This window comes from Dermacentor silvarum, chromosome 4, assembly GCF_013339745.2.
Source record: "Dermacentor silvarum isolate Dsil-2018 chromosome 4, BIME_Dsil_1.4, whole genome shotgun sequence".
NCBI lineage: Eukaryota > Metazoa > Arthropoda > Arachnida > Ixodida > Ixodidae > Dermacentor > Dermacentor silvarum.
The window spans coordinates 219,235,496-219,250,495 of NC_051157.2; the positions used below are offsets into that span (position 1 = coordinate 219,235,496).

General features: G+C 51.0%; 1 non-coding gene across 1 annotated transcript; it reads left to right on the forward strand.

Moving 5' to 3' along the window:
• Positions 1–11,832: 11,832 nt before the first annotated feature.
• LOC119451196 (small subunit ribosomal RNA) lies at positions 11,833–13,647 on the forward strand. The gene has a single exon (XR_005191723.1). It is a non-coding gene; the product is annotated as a small subunit ribosomal RNA (ribosomal RNA).
• Positions 13,648–15,000: the final 1,353 nt, after the last annotated feature.

The following is a 15,000-nucleotide window of genomic DNA, read 5'->3' on the forward strand; positions in this document are numbered from 1 at the left end:
TTTTAAAATGCCCTCAAGAACGAAATGAAACGTAATTGGCCCTAAAGTGAATAATAAACATTTTCCGCAAATAATCCTTATTGATTAACTAATTAGGCGCAACATAAAACTTAACATAAGGAGCGTCACATGACAGCAAAACATATGTCATTGGTTTCATTGAGTTGTGGCTGCCCGCTGTCAATAAAATCATCGGTTCTAGTCACATAAAAATCCTGTATAAATGTATGTATGTACGTATATACACGCACGCACGTACGCAAGCACGCACGCGCGCGCGCACACACACACAGGAGCGCCCACACTGAAAGAGTCAAAATCACGTCATGGATGTACGGAAATAAGAACGCCGAAGTGCGTCATAGCGTAAGAAAGCTGGAACACTTGTTCAAATAATACCAGCGGTGGCCAGTGACTGTTGATATGGATGCGAAAACACGTTACCGCCACCTATCTACGGAAATAGCAAGCGCGAAGTCCGTCGCCATTGCGTAAAAAACCTAGACGGCGCAAGGTAACACTCGATTTCATGATGACAGTGGCGGCCGGGGAATAAAAACAGCTCGAACCTCTTGGCAAGAAATACAAAAAAAAAGAAGAAACAAAAAGTGGCTTGCTTTATTAAACCTTGTATATGACAGTGAATAAACAGCAAAGCAGTTACAACTAAACTGAAAAAAAAAAGACAGCTAACAAAAGCAAGTACACAAAGAAACAAACCAGCCGTGTTTGCTCAGTGGGTATAGCGTTTGGCTACTGAGCGCGAGGTCATGGGATCGAATCCCAGCCACGGCAGCCGCTTTTCGTTGGGGCAGAAAAAAAAATAAACCGTGCACTAAGGTGTAGGAGCACGTTAAAGAACCCCAGGTAGTCTAATTTATTTCGGAGTTGTCCACTACGGCGTGCCTCATAATCAGACCGCGGTTTTGGCACGCAAAACCCCAGTATTATCTGCTTTTTTTTTTTACGCAAAGAAACAGGTGTGTTTGCATTGAAGGGCGCCCGAAAAAGCGTTTGTTCCAATTACGCGCAGCAAGGACGCTTTATGATGGGGAAGGCAGATGGCTGGAAGGTGCACGTCCTCATCGTTTCTAAACAATTTCTAAACAAAATTGGTCTCACTGTCCCTCCAATAATACCAAGTGGCTCGAGGCTTCGTATTGCATATTAACTGAAAGAATTACACTCACGTTAAATGCCGCAAAAGGACCAAGCGGGGCACTTGCTTCGCGCAGGTGCATTCGCCCAAATTTTATAGCTATAGCCCGCATGCAGCTACAAAATCCGAAATCGCATCAGCAGGGGCGGGACGCGCAAGCAGCGTTTCACGCAAATTTGAAGCATAAATCGCAGCGCTACCGAGGCCAAAGTGGTGTATCAATTCGGACGGACGCTTTCCAGAACGCTAGTAGCCGTTCAAACAGGGCGCACAGTTAAGAGATGGCGCTGACAAAGCGGCGAGCGCCCGTGTTGAGAAAGTCCTAAACAACATTAGCCGGGCGGCGCGTGCAAGCGACGTTCCGTGCAACTTGTCCGTGGTAATATCAAAAGCGGCTCTCACGTTTTCCTTGAATCGGTGAGCCGGGGCACCGTGGTGCACGCGAGAGCTGCTTTCATTATTATCTACATCAATATCTCGAAACTGTTGTCATCCCGAGAATTCGTTTCGAGTGGATCCGCCTTGCAAACTCCACGGCTACAATTTGTACATTCCAACGTGGTCCATCAGGTAATTAGTTAACCTAATTAGTGACTGTTTCATTATTATTCGGCTAAGCATTTCAATTGCTTGTGCAAGTAATGTCCGCCACTTAGAGCAGACCAGCTCATGAACTAGACTTGGGCATTCTGCCACAGGCACTATTGAAGAGTTTTTGAAAGTGTTCGCTGAAGCCCCCCGTATATATATATGCGTGTGTGAGTGACTGTGTGTGTGTGCACGCAATAGAGTAGCACATAAGCTCAGTCACGTGGGGTTATTTCACATTTCGCGGGCTTTCAATAAACGCCGGAATAATTCACCACACTGGATGTGTGTGGCTGCAAAAAAAAAAAAAAAAAAAAAAAAAAAAGATGGGTCGTTTTGAAATGCCCTCAAGAACGAAATGAAACGTAATTGGCCCTAAAGTGAATAATAAACATTTTCCGCAATTAATCCTTATTGATTAACTAATTAGGCGCAACATAAAACTTAACATAAGGAGCGTCACATGACAGCAACACATATGTCATTGGTTTCATTGAGTTGTGGCTGCCCGCTGTCAATAACATCATCGGTTCTAGTCACATAAAAATCCTGTATAAATGTATGTATGTACGTATATACACGCACGCACGTACGCAAGCACGCACGCGCGCGCGCACACACACACAGGAGCGCCCACACTGAAAGAGTCAAAATCACGTCATGGATGTACGGAAATAAGAACGCCGAAGTGCGTCATAGCGTAAGAAAGCTGGAACACTTGTTTAAATAATACCAGCGGTGGCCAGTGACTGTTGATATGGATGCGAAAACACGTTACCGCCACCTATCTACGGAAATAGCAAGCGCGAAGTCCGTCGCCATTGCGTAAAAAACCTAGACGGCGCAAGGTAACACTCGATTTCATGATGACAGTGGCGGCCGGGGAATAAAAACAGCTCGAACCTCTTGGCAAGAAATACAAAAAAAAAGAAGAAACAAAAAGTGGCTTGCTTTATTATACCTTGTATATGACAGTGAATAAACAGCAAAGCAGTTACAACTAAACTGAAAAAAAAAGGACAGCTAACAAAAGCAAATACACAAAGAAACAAACCAGCCGTGTTTGCTCAGTGGGTATAGCGTTTGGCTACTGAGCGCGAGGTCATGGGATCGAATCCCAGCCACGGCAGCCGCTTTTCGTTGGGGCAGAAAAAAAAATAAACCGTGCACTAAGGTGTAGGAGCACGTTAAAGAACCCCAGGTAGTCTAATTTATTTCGGAGTTGTCCACTACGGCGTGCCTCATAATCAGACCGCGGTTTTGGCACGCAAAACCCCAGTATTATCTGTTTTTTTTTTTTTTTTACGCAAAGAAACAGGTGTGTTTGCATTGAAGGGCGCCCGAAAAAGCGTTTGTTCCAATTACGCGCAGCAAGGACGCTTTATGATGGGGAAGGCAGATGGCTGGAAGGTGCACGTCCTCATCGTTTCTAAACAATTTCTAAACAAAATTGGTCTCACTGTCCCTCCAATAATACCAAGTGGCTCGAGGCTTCGTATTGCATATTAACTGAAAGAATTACACTCACGTTAAATGCCGCAAAAGGACCAAGCGGGGCACTTGCTTCGCGCAGGTGCATTCGCCCAAATTTTATACCTATAGCCCGCATGCAGCTACAAAATCCGAAATCGCATCAGCAGGGGCGGGACGCGCAAGCAGCGTTTCACGCAAATTTGAAGCATAAATCGCAGCGCTACCGAGGCCAAAGTGGTGTATCAATTCGGACGGACGCTTTCCAGAACGCTAGTAGCCGTTCAAACAGGGCGCACAGTTAAGAGATGGCGCTGACAAAGCGGCGAGCGCCCGTGTTGAGAAAGTCCTAAACAACATTAGCCGGGCGGCGCGTGCAAGCGACGTTCCGTGCAACTTGTCCGTGGTAATATCAAAAGCGGCTCTCACGTTTTCCTTGAATCGGTGAGCCGGGGCACCGTGGTGCACGCGAGAGCTGCTTTCATTATTATCTACATCAATATCTCGAAACTGTTGTCATCCCGAGAATTCGTTTCGAGTGGATCCGCCTTGCAAACTCCACGGCTACAATTTGTACATTCCAACGTGGTCCATCAGGTAATTAGTTAACCTAATTAGTGACTGTTTCATTATTATTCGGCTAAGCATTTCAATTGCTTGTGCAAGTAATGTCCGCCACTTAGAGCAGACCAGCTCATGAACTAGACTTGGGCATTCTGCCACAGGCACTATTGAAGAGTTTTTGAAAGTGTTCGCTGAAGCCCCCCGTATATATATGCGTGTGTGAGTGACTGTGTGTGTGTGCACGCAATAGAGTAGCACATAAGCTCAGTCACGTGGGGTTATTTCACATTTCGCGGGCTTTCAATAAACGCCGGAATAATTCACCACACTGGATGTGTGTGGCTGCAAAAAAAAAAAAAAAAAAAAAAAAAAGATGGGTCGTTTTGAAATGCCCTCAAGAACGAAATGAAACGTAATTGGCCCTAAAGTGAATAATAAACATTTTCCGCAATTAATCCTTATTGATTAACTAATTAGGCGCAACATAAAACTTAACATAAGGAGCGTCACATGACAGCAACACATATGTCATTGGTTTCATTGAGTTGTGGCTGCCCGCTGTCAATAACATCATCGGTTCTAGTCACATAAAAATCCTGTATAAATGTATGTATGTACGTATATACACGCACGCACGTACGCAAGCACGCACGCGCGCGCGCACACACACACAGGAGCGCCCACACTGAAAGAGTCAAAATCACGTCATGGATGTACGGAAATAAGAACGCCGAAGTGCGTCATAGCGTAAGAAAGCTGGAACACTTGTTTAAATAATACCAGCGGTGGCCAGTGACTGTTGATATGGATGCGAAAACACGTTACCGCCACCTATCTACGGAAATAGCAAGCGCGAAGTCCGTCGCCATTGCGTAAAAAACCTAGACGGCGCAAGGTAACACTCGATTTCATGATGACAGTGGCGGCCGGGGAATAAAAACAGCTCGAACCTCTTGGCAAGAAATACAAAAAAAAAAGAAGAAACAAAAAGTGGCTTGCTTTATTATACCTTGTATATGACAGTGAATAAACAGCAAAGCAGTTACAACTAAACTGAAAAAAAAAGGACAGCTAACAAAAGCAAATACACAAAGAAACAAACCAGCCGTGTTTGCTCAGTGGGTATAGCGTTTGGCTACTGAGCGCGAGGTCATGGGATCGAATCCCAGCCACGGCAGCCGCTTTTCGTTGGGGCAGAAAAAAAAATAAACCGTGCACTAAGGTGTAGGAGCACGTTAAAGAACCCCAGGTAGTCTAATTTATTTCGGAGTTGTCCACTACGGCGTGCCTCATAATCAGACCGCGGTTTTGGCACGCAAAACCCCAGTATTATCTGTTTTTTTTTTTTTTTTTTTTTTTTTTTACGCAAAGAAACAGGTGTGTTTGCATTGAAGGGCGCCCGAAAAAGCGTTTGTTCCAATTACGCGCAGCAAGGACGCTTTATGATGGGGAAGGCAGATGGCTGGAAGGTGCACGTCCTCATCGTTTCTAAACAATTTCTAAACAATTTCTAAACAAAATTGGTCTCACTGTCCCTCCAATAATACCAAGTGGCTCGAGGCTTCGTATTGCATATTAACTGAAAGAATTACACTCACGTTAAATGCCGCAAAAGGACCAAGCGGGGCACTTGCTTCGCGCAGGTGCATTCGCCCAAATTTTATAGCTATAGCCCGCATGCAGCTACAAAATCCGAAATCGCATCAGCAGGGGCGGGACGCGCAAGCAGCGTTTCACGCAAATTTGAAGCATAAATCGCAGCGCTACCGAGGCCAAAGTGGTGTATCAATTCGGACGGACGCTTTCCAGAACGCTAGTAGCCGTTCAAACAGGGCGCACAGTTAAGAGATGGCGCTGACAAAGCGGCGAGCGCCCGTGTTGAGAAAGTCCTAAACAACATTAGCCGGGCGGCGCGTGCAAGCGACGTTCCGTGCAACTTGTCCGTGGTAATATCAAAAGCGGCTCTCACGTTTTCCTTGAATCGGTGAGCCGGGGCACCGTGGTGCACGCGAGAGCTGCTTTCATTATTATCTACATCAATATCTCGAAACTGTTGTCATCCCGAGAATTCGTTTCGAGTGGATCCGCCTTGCAAAATCCACGGCTACAATTTGTACATTCCAACGTGGTCCATCAGGTAATTAGTTAACCTAATTAGTGACTGTTTCATTATTATTCGGCTAAGCATTTCAATTGCTTGTGCAAGTAATGTCCGCCACTTAGAGCAGACCAGCTCATGAACTAGACTTGGGCATTCTGCCACAGGCACTATTGAAGAGTTTTTGAAAGTGTTCGCTGAAGCCCCCCGTATATATATATGCGTGTGTGAGTGACTGTGTGTGTGTGCACGCAATAGAGTAGCACATAAGCTCAGTCACGTGGGGTTATTTCACATTTCGCGGGCTTTCAATAAACGCCGGAATAATTCACCACACTGGATGTGTGTTGCTGCAAAAAAAAAAAAAAAAAAAAAAAAAAAAAAAAGATGGGTTGTTTTAAAATGCCCTCAAGAACGAAATGAAACGTAATTGGCCCTAAAGTGAATAATAAACATTTTCCGCAATTAATCCTTATTGATTAACTAATTAGGCGCAACATAAAACTTAACATAAGGAGCGTCACATGACAGCAACACATATGTCATTGGTTTCATTGAGTTGTGGCTGCCCGCTGTCAATAAAATCATCGGTTCTAGTCACATAAAAATCCTGTATAAATGTATGTATGTACGTATATACACGCACGCACGTACGCAAGCACGCACGCGCGCGCGCACACACACACAGGAGCGCCCACACTGAAAGAGTCAAAATCACGTCATGGATGTACGGAAATAAGAACGCCGAAGTGCGTCATAGCGTAAGAAAGCTGGAACACTTGTTTAAATAATATCAGCGGTGGCCAGTGACTGTTGATATGGATGCGAAAACACGTTACCGCCATCTATCTACGGAAATAGCAAGCGCGAAGTCCGTCGCCATTGCGTAAAAAACCTAGACGGCGCAAGGTAACACTCGATTTCATGATGACAGTGGCGGCCGGGGAATAAAAACAGCTCGAACCTCTTGGCAAGAAATACAAAAAAAGAAGAAACAAAAAGTGGCTTGCTTTATTAAACCTTGTCTCTGACAGTGAATAAACAGCAAAGCAGTTACAACTAAACTGAGAAAAAAAAAAGACAGCTAACAAAAGCAAGTACACAAAGAAACAAACCAGCCGTGTTTGCTCAGTAGGTATAGCGTTTGGCTAGTGAGCGCGAGGTCATGGGATCGAATCCCAGCCACGGCAGCCGCTTTTCGATGGGGGCGAAATGAAAAAAAAAAATAAATAAATAAATAAACCGTGCACTAAGGTTTAGGAGCACGTTTAAGAACCCCATATAGTCTAATTTATTTCGGAGTTGTCCACTACGGCGTGCATCATAATCAGACCGCGGTTTTGGCACGCAAAACCCCAGTATTATCTGTTTTTTTTTTTTTTTTTTTTTACGCAAAGAAACAGGTGTGTTTGCATTGAAATGCACCCGGAAAAGCGTTTGTTCCAATTACGCGCAGCAAGGACACTTTTTGATGGGGAAGGCAGATGGCTGGAAGGTGCACGTCCTCATCGTTTCTAAACAATTTCTTAACAAAATTGGTCTCACTGTCCCTCCAATAATACCAAGTGGCTCGAGGCTTCGTATTGCATATTAACTGAAAGAATTACACTCACATTAAATGCCGCAAGAGGACCAAGCGGGGCACTTGCTTCGCGCAGATGCATTCACACAAATTTTATAGCTACAGCCCGCCTGCAGCTACAAAATCCGAAATCGCATCAGCAGGGGCGGGAAGCGCAAGCAGCGTTTCACGCAAATTTGAAGCATAAATCGCAGCGCTACCGAGGCCAAAGTGGTGTATCAATTCGGACGGACGCTTTCCAGAACGCTAGTAGCCGTTCAAACAGGGCGCACAGTTAAGAGATGGCGCTGACAAAGCGGCGAGCGCCCGTGTTGACAAAGTCCGAAACTGCGTCAGCCGGGGCGGCGCGCGCAAGCGACGTTCAGCGCAACTTTTCCGTGGAAATACCGAAAGCGGCTCGCACGTTTGCCTTGTATCGGTGAGCTGGGGCACCGTGGTGCACGCGAGAGGTGGAAACACGGCTTGAAAAGCAAAAATGAGGAATTTCTTTCGGCGCTAACTGCCGCCGGCGGTCACGAGTACGGCCCCATGGAGGTCTGGGTACTTATCGCTGCTATTATAAGAGGTATGCAACCCCGGCCGACATCGTACCACTTTTCAATTTGTGGTGTCCGGGTGCGTTTTGTGCGATTCACGCACTGCGGCGACGTCGGGAATTGCGCCGACGAGTACGCGACCGCTCGCAGAGACAAAGTCCGAAAGCTCGTCAGCCGGGGCGGCGCGCGCAAGCGACGTTCAGCGCAACTTTTCCGTGGAAATACCGAAAGCGGCTCGCACGTTTGCCTTGTATCGGTGAGCTGGGGCACCGTGGTGCACGCGAGAGGTGGAAAGACGGCTTGAAAAGCAAAAATGAGGAATTTCTTTCGGCGCTAACTGCCGCCGGCGGCCACGAGTACGGCCCCATGGAGGTCTGGGTACTTATCGCTGCTATTATATAGAGGTATGCAGCCCCGGCCGACATCGTACCACTTTTCAATTTGTGGTGTCCGGGTGCGTTTTGTGCGATTCACGCACTGCGGCGACGTCGGGAATTGCGCCGACGAGTACGCGACCGCTCGCAGAGACAAAGTCCGAAAGCTCGTCAGCCGGGGCGGCGCGCGCAAGCGACGTTCAGCGCAACTTTTCCGTGGAAATACCGAAAGCGGCTCGCACGTTTGCCTTGTATCGGTGAGCTGGGGCACCGTGGTGCACGCGAGAGGTGGAAAGACGGCTTGAAAAGCAAAAATGAGGAATTTCTTTCGGCGCTAACTGCCACCGGCGGCCACGAGTACGGCCCCATGGAGGTCTGGGTACTTATCGCTGCTATTATATAGAGGTATGCAGGCCCCGGCCGACATCGTACCACTTTTCAATTTGCGGTGTCCGGGTGCGTTTTGTGCGATTCACGCACTGCGGCGACGTCGGGAATTGCGCCGACGAGTACGCGACCGCTCGCAGAGACAAAGTCCGAAAGCTCGTCAGCCGGGGCGGCGCGCGCAAGCGACGTTCAGCGCAACTTTTCCGTGGAAATACCGAAAGCGGCTCGCACGTTTGCCTTGTATCGGTGAGCTGGGGCACCGTGGTGCACGCGAGAGGCAGAAACACGGCTTGAAAAGCAAAAATGAGGAATTTCTTTCGGCGCTAACTGCCGCCGGCGGCCACGAGTACGGCCCCATGGAGGTCTGGGTACTTATCGCTGCTATTATATAGAGGTATGCGGCCCCGGCCGACATCGTACCACTTTTCAATTTGTGGTGTCCGGGTGCGTTTTGTGCGATTCACGCACTGCGGCGACGTCGGGAATTGCGCCGACGAGTACGCGACCGCTCGCAGAGACAAAGTCCGAAAGCTCGTCAGCCGGGGCGGCGCGCGCAAGCGACGTTCAGCGCAACTTTTCCGTGGAAATACCGAAAGCGGCTCGCACGTTTGCCTTGTATCGGTGAGCTGGGGCACCGTGGTGCACGCGAGAGGCAGAAACACGGCTTGAAAAGCAAAAATGAGGAATTTCTTTCGGCGCTAACTGCCGCCGGCGGCCACGAGTACGGCCCCATGGAGGTCTGGGTACTTATCGCTGCTATTATATAGAGGTATGCGGCCCCGGCCGACATCGTACCACTTTTCAATTTGTGGTGTCCGGGTGCGTTTTGTGCGATTCACGCACTGCGGCGACGTCGGGAATTGCGCCGACGAGTACGCGACCGCTCGCAGAGACAAAGTCCGAAAGCTCGTCAGCCGGGGCGGCGCGCGCAAGCGACGTTCAGCGCAACTTTTCCGTGGAAATACCGAAAGCGGCTCGCACGTTTGCCTTGTATCGGTGAGCTGGGGCACCGTGGTGCACGCGAGAGGCAGAAACACGGCTTGAAAAGCAAAAATGAGGAATTTCTTTCGGCGCTAACTGCCGCCGGCGGCCACGAGTACGGCCCCATGGAGGTCTGGGTACTTATCGCTGCTATTATATAGAGGTATGCGGCCCCGGCCGACATCGTACCACTTTTCAATTTGTGGTGTCCGGGTGCGTTTTGTGCGATTCACGCACTGCGGCGACGTCGGGAATTGCGCCGACGAGTACGCGACCGCTCGCAGAGACAAAGTCCGAAAGCTCGTCAGCCGGGGCGGCGCGCGCAAGCGACGTTCAGCGCAACTTTTCCGTGGAAATACCGAAAGCGGCTCGCACGTTTGCCTTGTATCGGTGAGCTGGGGCACCGTGGTGCACGCGAGAGGCAGAAACACGGCTTGAAAAGCAAAAATGAGGAATTTCTTTCGGCGCTAACTGCCGCCGGCGGCCACGAGTACGGCCCCATGGAGGTCTGGGTACTTATCGCTGCTATTATATAGAGGTATGCGGCCCCGGCCGACATCGTACCACTTTTCAATTTGTGGTGTCCGGGTGCGTTTTGTGCGATTCACGCACTGCGGCGACGTCGGGAATTGCGCCGACGAGTACGCGACCGCTCGCAGAGACAAAGTCCGAAAGCTCGTCAGCCGGGGCGGCGCGCGCAAGCGACGTTCAGCGCAACTTTTCCGTGGAAATACCGAAAGCGGCTCGCACGTTTGCCTTGTATCGGTGAGCTGGGGCACCGTGGTGCACGCGAGAGGTGGAAAGACGGCTTGAAAAGCAAAAATGAGGAATTTCTTTCGGCGCTAACTGCCGCCGGCGGCCACGAGTACGGCCCCATGGAGGTCTGGGTACTTATCGCTGCTATTATATAGAGGTATGCGACCCCGGCCGACATCGTACCACTTTTCAATTAGCTGGTGTCCGGGTGCGTTTTGTGCGATTCACGCACTGCGGCGACGTCGGGAATTGCGCCGACGAGTACGCGACCGCTCGCAGAGACAAAGTCCGAAACCGCGTCAGCCGGGGCGGCGCGCGCAAGCGACGTTCAGCGCAACTTTTCCGTGGAAATACCGAAAGCGGCTCGCACGTTTGCCTTGTATCGGTGAGCTGGGGCACCGTGGTGCACGCGAGAGGTGGAAATACGCCGACGAGTACGCAAGCCACCGTCCAAAACAACGGTCATGGAGCACAGCACCGTGCGTGGCACAACGTTTGCAGAGAAAGTGCGGCAGCGGAAAGCTCGTTCGCCGTGAAAGTCAGCACAGGATGCGCGGTGGTTCAGGCACGTGAATATTCGCGAAGCCGTACTCGCCGCTGGCGAAACATTGACGATCACGACCCTCTTGCGCGGTGTTGGTTTTCACGACTTCGGCCCTGTGCAGCCGACGTAAACTTTCAAAGTTCGTCAAGGTGCGGCACGATTTCCGCCAAATCCCCGTCGAAAATGCCACGAGTACGGCCCCATGGAGGTCTGGGTACTTATCGCTGCTATTATATGGGGGTTGGAGTGCAGTCGCCCCCCGAGTGCGTGCGACCTGGGTGTCTGATATGCGGCGGGCTCCGTGCCCGTCAAGCGTGTCCCCGGAGCCTCTCCCGTGGATCCCTCGGCAATCGTCTGCAGCCTCATCCGCTTGATGCGTTAGGGGCTGGTTGTCGGACGACGCCGTATCCACGATATCGAGGTGTGTTCCGCATCGTCCTCGGACGAGTCAAATAAGAAAGCGCCGAAGGCGCGGGCGTGACCCGTCGCTTGGCGGCTTTGCCGTCTCGGCTACGTTGCAAGCGCCGATCGGTCCACCAGTGCTGCGGGCTGATGGCAAATCCCGCAAGCCGTGACCGAGTCGACGCAACGAATCTATCGAGAGTGTGCGTGCTTCTTGCCGCGTGGCGATACCCAGCCCTGCGGGGAGGGCGCCGTAGCGAGCTCGAACGCCGTCATCTCGGACTGTGCAAAGAGGTGGGCTTTGCAAAAACGAAGCGTGCTGAGGCGCCTGAAGGTGGCCTCGGCGTCGCAACAACGGCGTCCGGCATGGCTGGACGCGCAGTTGAACGATTACCTGGTTGATCCTGCCAGTAATCATATGCTTGTCTCAAAGATTAAGCCATGCATGTCTAAGTACATGCCGAAATAAGGCGAAACCGCGAATGGCTCATTAAATCAGTTATGGTTCCTTAGATCGTTTCTTCCTACTTGGATAACTGTGGCAATTCTAGAGCTAATACATGCAGTGAGCCTGAAGCCCTTTGGGCGACGGGTGCTTTTATTAGACCAAGATCGATCGGGTTTCGGCCCGTATTGTGTGGTGACTCTGGATAACTTTGTGCTGATCGCATGGCCACGAGCCGGCGACGTTTCTTTCAAGTGTCTGCCTTATCAACTTTCGATGGTAGGTTACTTGCTTACCATGGTTGTTACGGGTAACGGAGAATCAGGGTTCGATTCCGGAGAGGGAGCCTGAGAAACGGCTACCACATCCAAGGAAGGCAGCAGGCGCGCAAATTACCCACTCCCGGCACGGGGAGGTAGTGACGAAAAATAACAATACGGGACTCTTTTGAGGCCCCGTAATTGAAATGAGTACACTCTAAATCCTTTAACGAGGATCAATTGGAGGGCAAGTCTGGTGCCAGCAGCCGCGGTAATTCCAGCTCCAATAGCGTATACTAAAGCTGCTGCGGTTAAAAAGCTCGTAGTTGGATCTCAGTTCCAGACGAGTAGTGCATCTACCCGATGCGACGGCTCGGACTGAACATCATGCCGGTCCTTTCTTGGTGCACTTCATTGTGTGCCTCGAGAAGGCCGGTGCTTTTACTTTGAAAAAATTAGAGTGCTCAACGCAGGCGAGTCGCCTGAATAAACTTGCATGGAATAATAGAACAAGACCTCGTTTCTGTTCTGTTGGTTTTTGGAATACGAGGTAATGATTAAGAGGGACAGACGGGGGCATTCGTATTGCGGCGCTAGAGGTGAAATTCTTGGACCGTCGCAAGACGAACTACTGCGAAAGCATTTGCCAAGAATGTTTTCTTTGATCAAGAACGAAAGTCAGAGGTTCGAAGGCGATCAGATACCGCCCTAGTTCTGACCATAAACGATGCCAACCAGCGATCCGCCTGAGTTACTCAAATGACTCGGCGGGCAGCTTCCGGGAAACCAAAGTATTTGGGTTCCGGGGGAAGTATGGTTGCAAAGCTGAAACTTAAAGGAATTGACGGAAGGGCACCACCAGGAGTGGAGCCTGCGGCTTAATTTGACTCAACACGGGAAAACTTACCCGGCCCGGACACTGGGAGGATTGACAGATTGAGAGCTCTTTCTTGATTCGGTGGATGGTGGTGCATGGCCGTTCTTAGTTGGTGGAGCGATTTGTCTGGTTAATTCCGATAACGAACGAGACTCTAGCCTATTAAATAGGTGCGGGGTTCCCAGCACCTTACAACCTTCTTAGAGGGACAAGCGGCTCCTAGCCGCACGAAACAGAGCAATAACAGGTCTGTGATGCCCTTAGATGTCCGGGGCCGCACGCGCGCTACACTGAAGGAAGCAGCGTGTCTTTATCCCTGTCTGAAAAGACTGGGTAACCCGTGGAACTTCTTTCGTGATTGGGATAGGGGCTTGCAATTGTTCCCCTTGAACGAGGAATTCCCAGTAAGCGCGAGTCATAAGCTCGCGTTGATTACGTCCCTGCCCTTTGTACACACCGCCCGTCGCTACTACCGATTGAATGATTTAGTGAGGTCTTCGGACCGATGTCCGGCGCGGCCTTTCGGTTGCGCCGGTCTGTTGGAAAGATGACCAAACTTGATCATTTAGAGGAAGTAAAAGTCGTAACAAGGTTTCCGTAGGTGAACCTGCGGAAGGATCATTACCGGACTGTGAAGGGTGACGATCGTTTCTGCCCCGTGTGGGTGGAGCGGCTCGCTGCGCCCGACGCTTTCCGCCGCTGTCCCCGCTTGGACGCGGGGACGGCTATACCCGAACATGCGCGGGGACTGCCTGAATTCTGAGGGGCGCCCCGTGCCCAATTTGTTGCGCCCAGCGGGCGGCGGCTGCAACCTTGGACGGTTGGCTTGGCCGCGCCCGTGGGTACAAACGGCGTAACGCACTTTCATGGGTGGGCTTTCAGTCCGCCTCGACGCTCATGCGCGGAATGGGAGTAAGACGACCCGACAAAGCTTTGCCCAGTACGAGAGGAACGGTAGAGGTCGGTCAAGGAACTGGCGGTCGAGAGCTAAAGCTGCCTGCCATCCATCATTCATAGTTGGAACTGCGGTGCAAGCGCTCTCCCGTCCTCCGCGGCAAACGCCGCCGAGTCTGAAAAGGCTGGCGGCTGCCGGTCGCTTCCTGCGGCGAGTATGGAGTAACGACCCGACTATGTTGCTGCCCAAGTACTGAAGGAACGGCGCGGCATTCGGTCGGTCATGGAACTGGCGGTACGAGGGTGTGGCTGCCAAGTACAATAGGAACCGTGGCCCATAACGCCCTCCCGTCCTCCGCGGCAAGTGCCACCGAGCCCGACAGGGCCGGAGGCTGCCGGTCGGCTCCTGCTCGTGACGCGCGAGATGTCGAGATCGCGGTTGAATGCGACGACGTTGGCAGGCTATTCGCCCGCCGCCGAGGGAAAGGCGGCGCTGCTGCGAAGTACGAGAGGAAACGCGGCTTTGCTACGTCGGACGCGTTCCGCGGTTAACGGACTTGTGCGCTTTGGGAAGGCGCCGCACGTCGAAAGAGGATTTACGGACAGACGAGGGACTGAAGTCTCGAAACTTGAACGCACTTGCGGCCAGGCTCTTGCTGGCTTCGTCTTCCGCCTCGAGTAGAATTGTTGCGGCTCCGGCGCCGAAAGCTGTCCCTGGCACTGGCCGAGTGGTTTTGGAGAGCCGCGCGAGTACGCGCGCCGGGCTCTTGTCCGTCGTCTCAAGTAGACTGTCGGATCAGCAGCGGGTGTGCTGCGGCAATCCGCCGATGCGAAAGCGTGTTTGTGTGTTAGGGACATTGTGGTCAATTTGAGTACCCTTCTGATGACTAAAAGCGAGACACGTCGATGGGGGCGAGACCCCACCCGTGGCCGTGTCGCCGTGAAAGACTCCACAGCTGCTCGTGCCCCCTCATGGCCTTGCGGCTTTTTTCCAATTTTCGTGGAGCAATGTGAACGTGCACACGTAGCACACGGGTCCGGTGGGTGGTTGGCAGGGAAAACCGGCTTCGAGTGCTCGCAAAA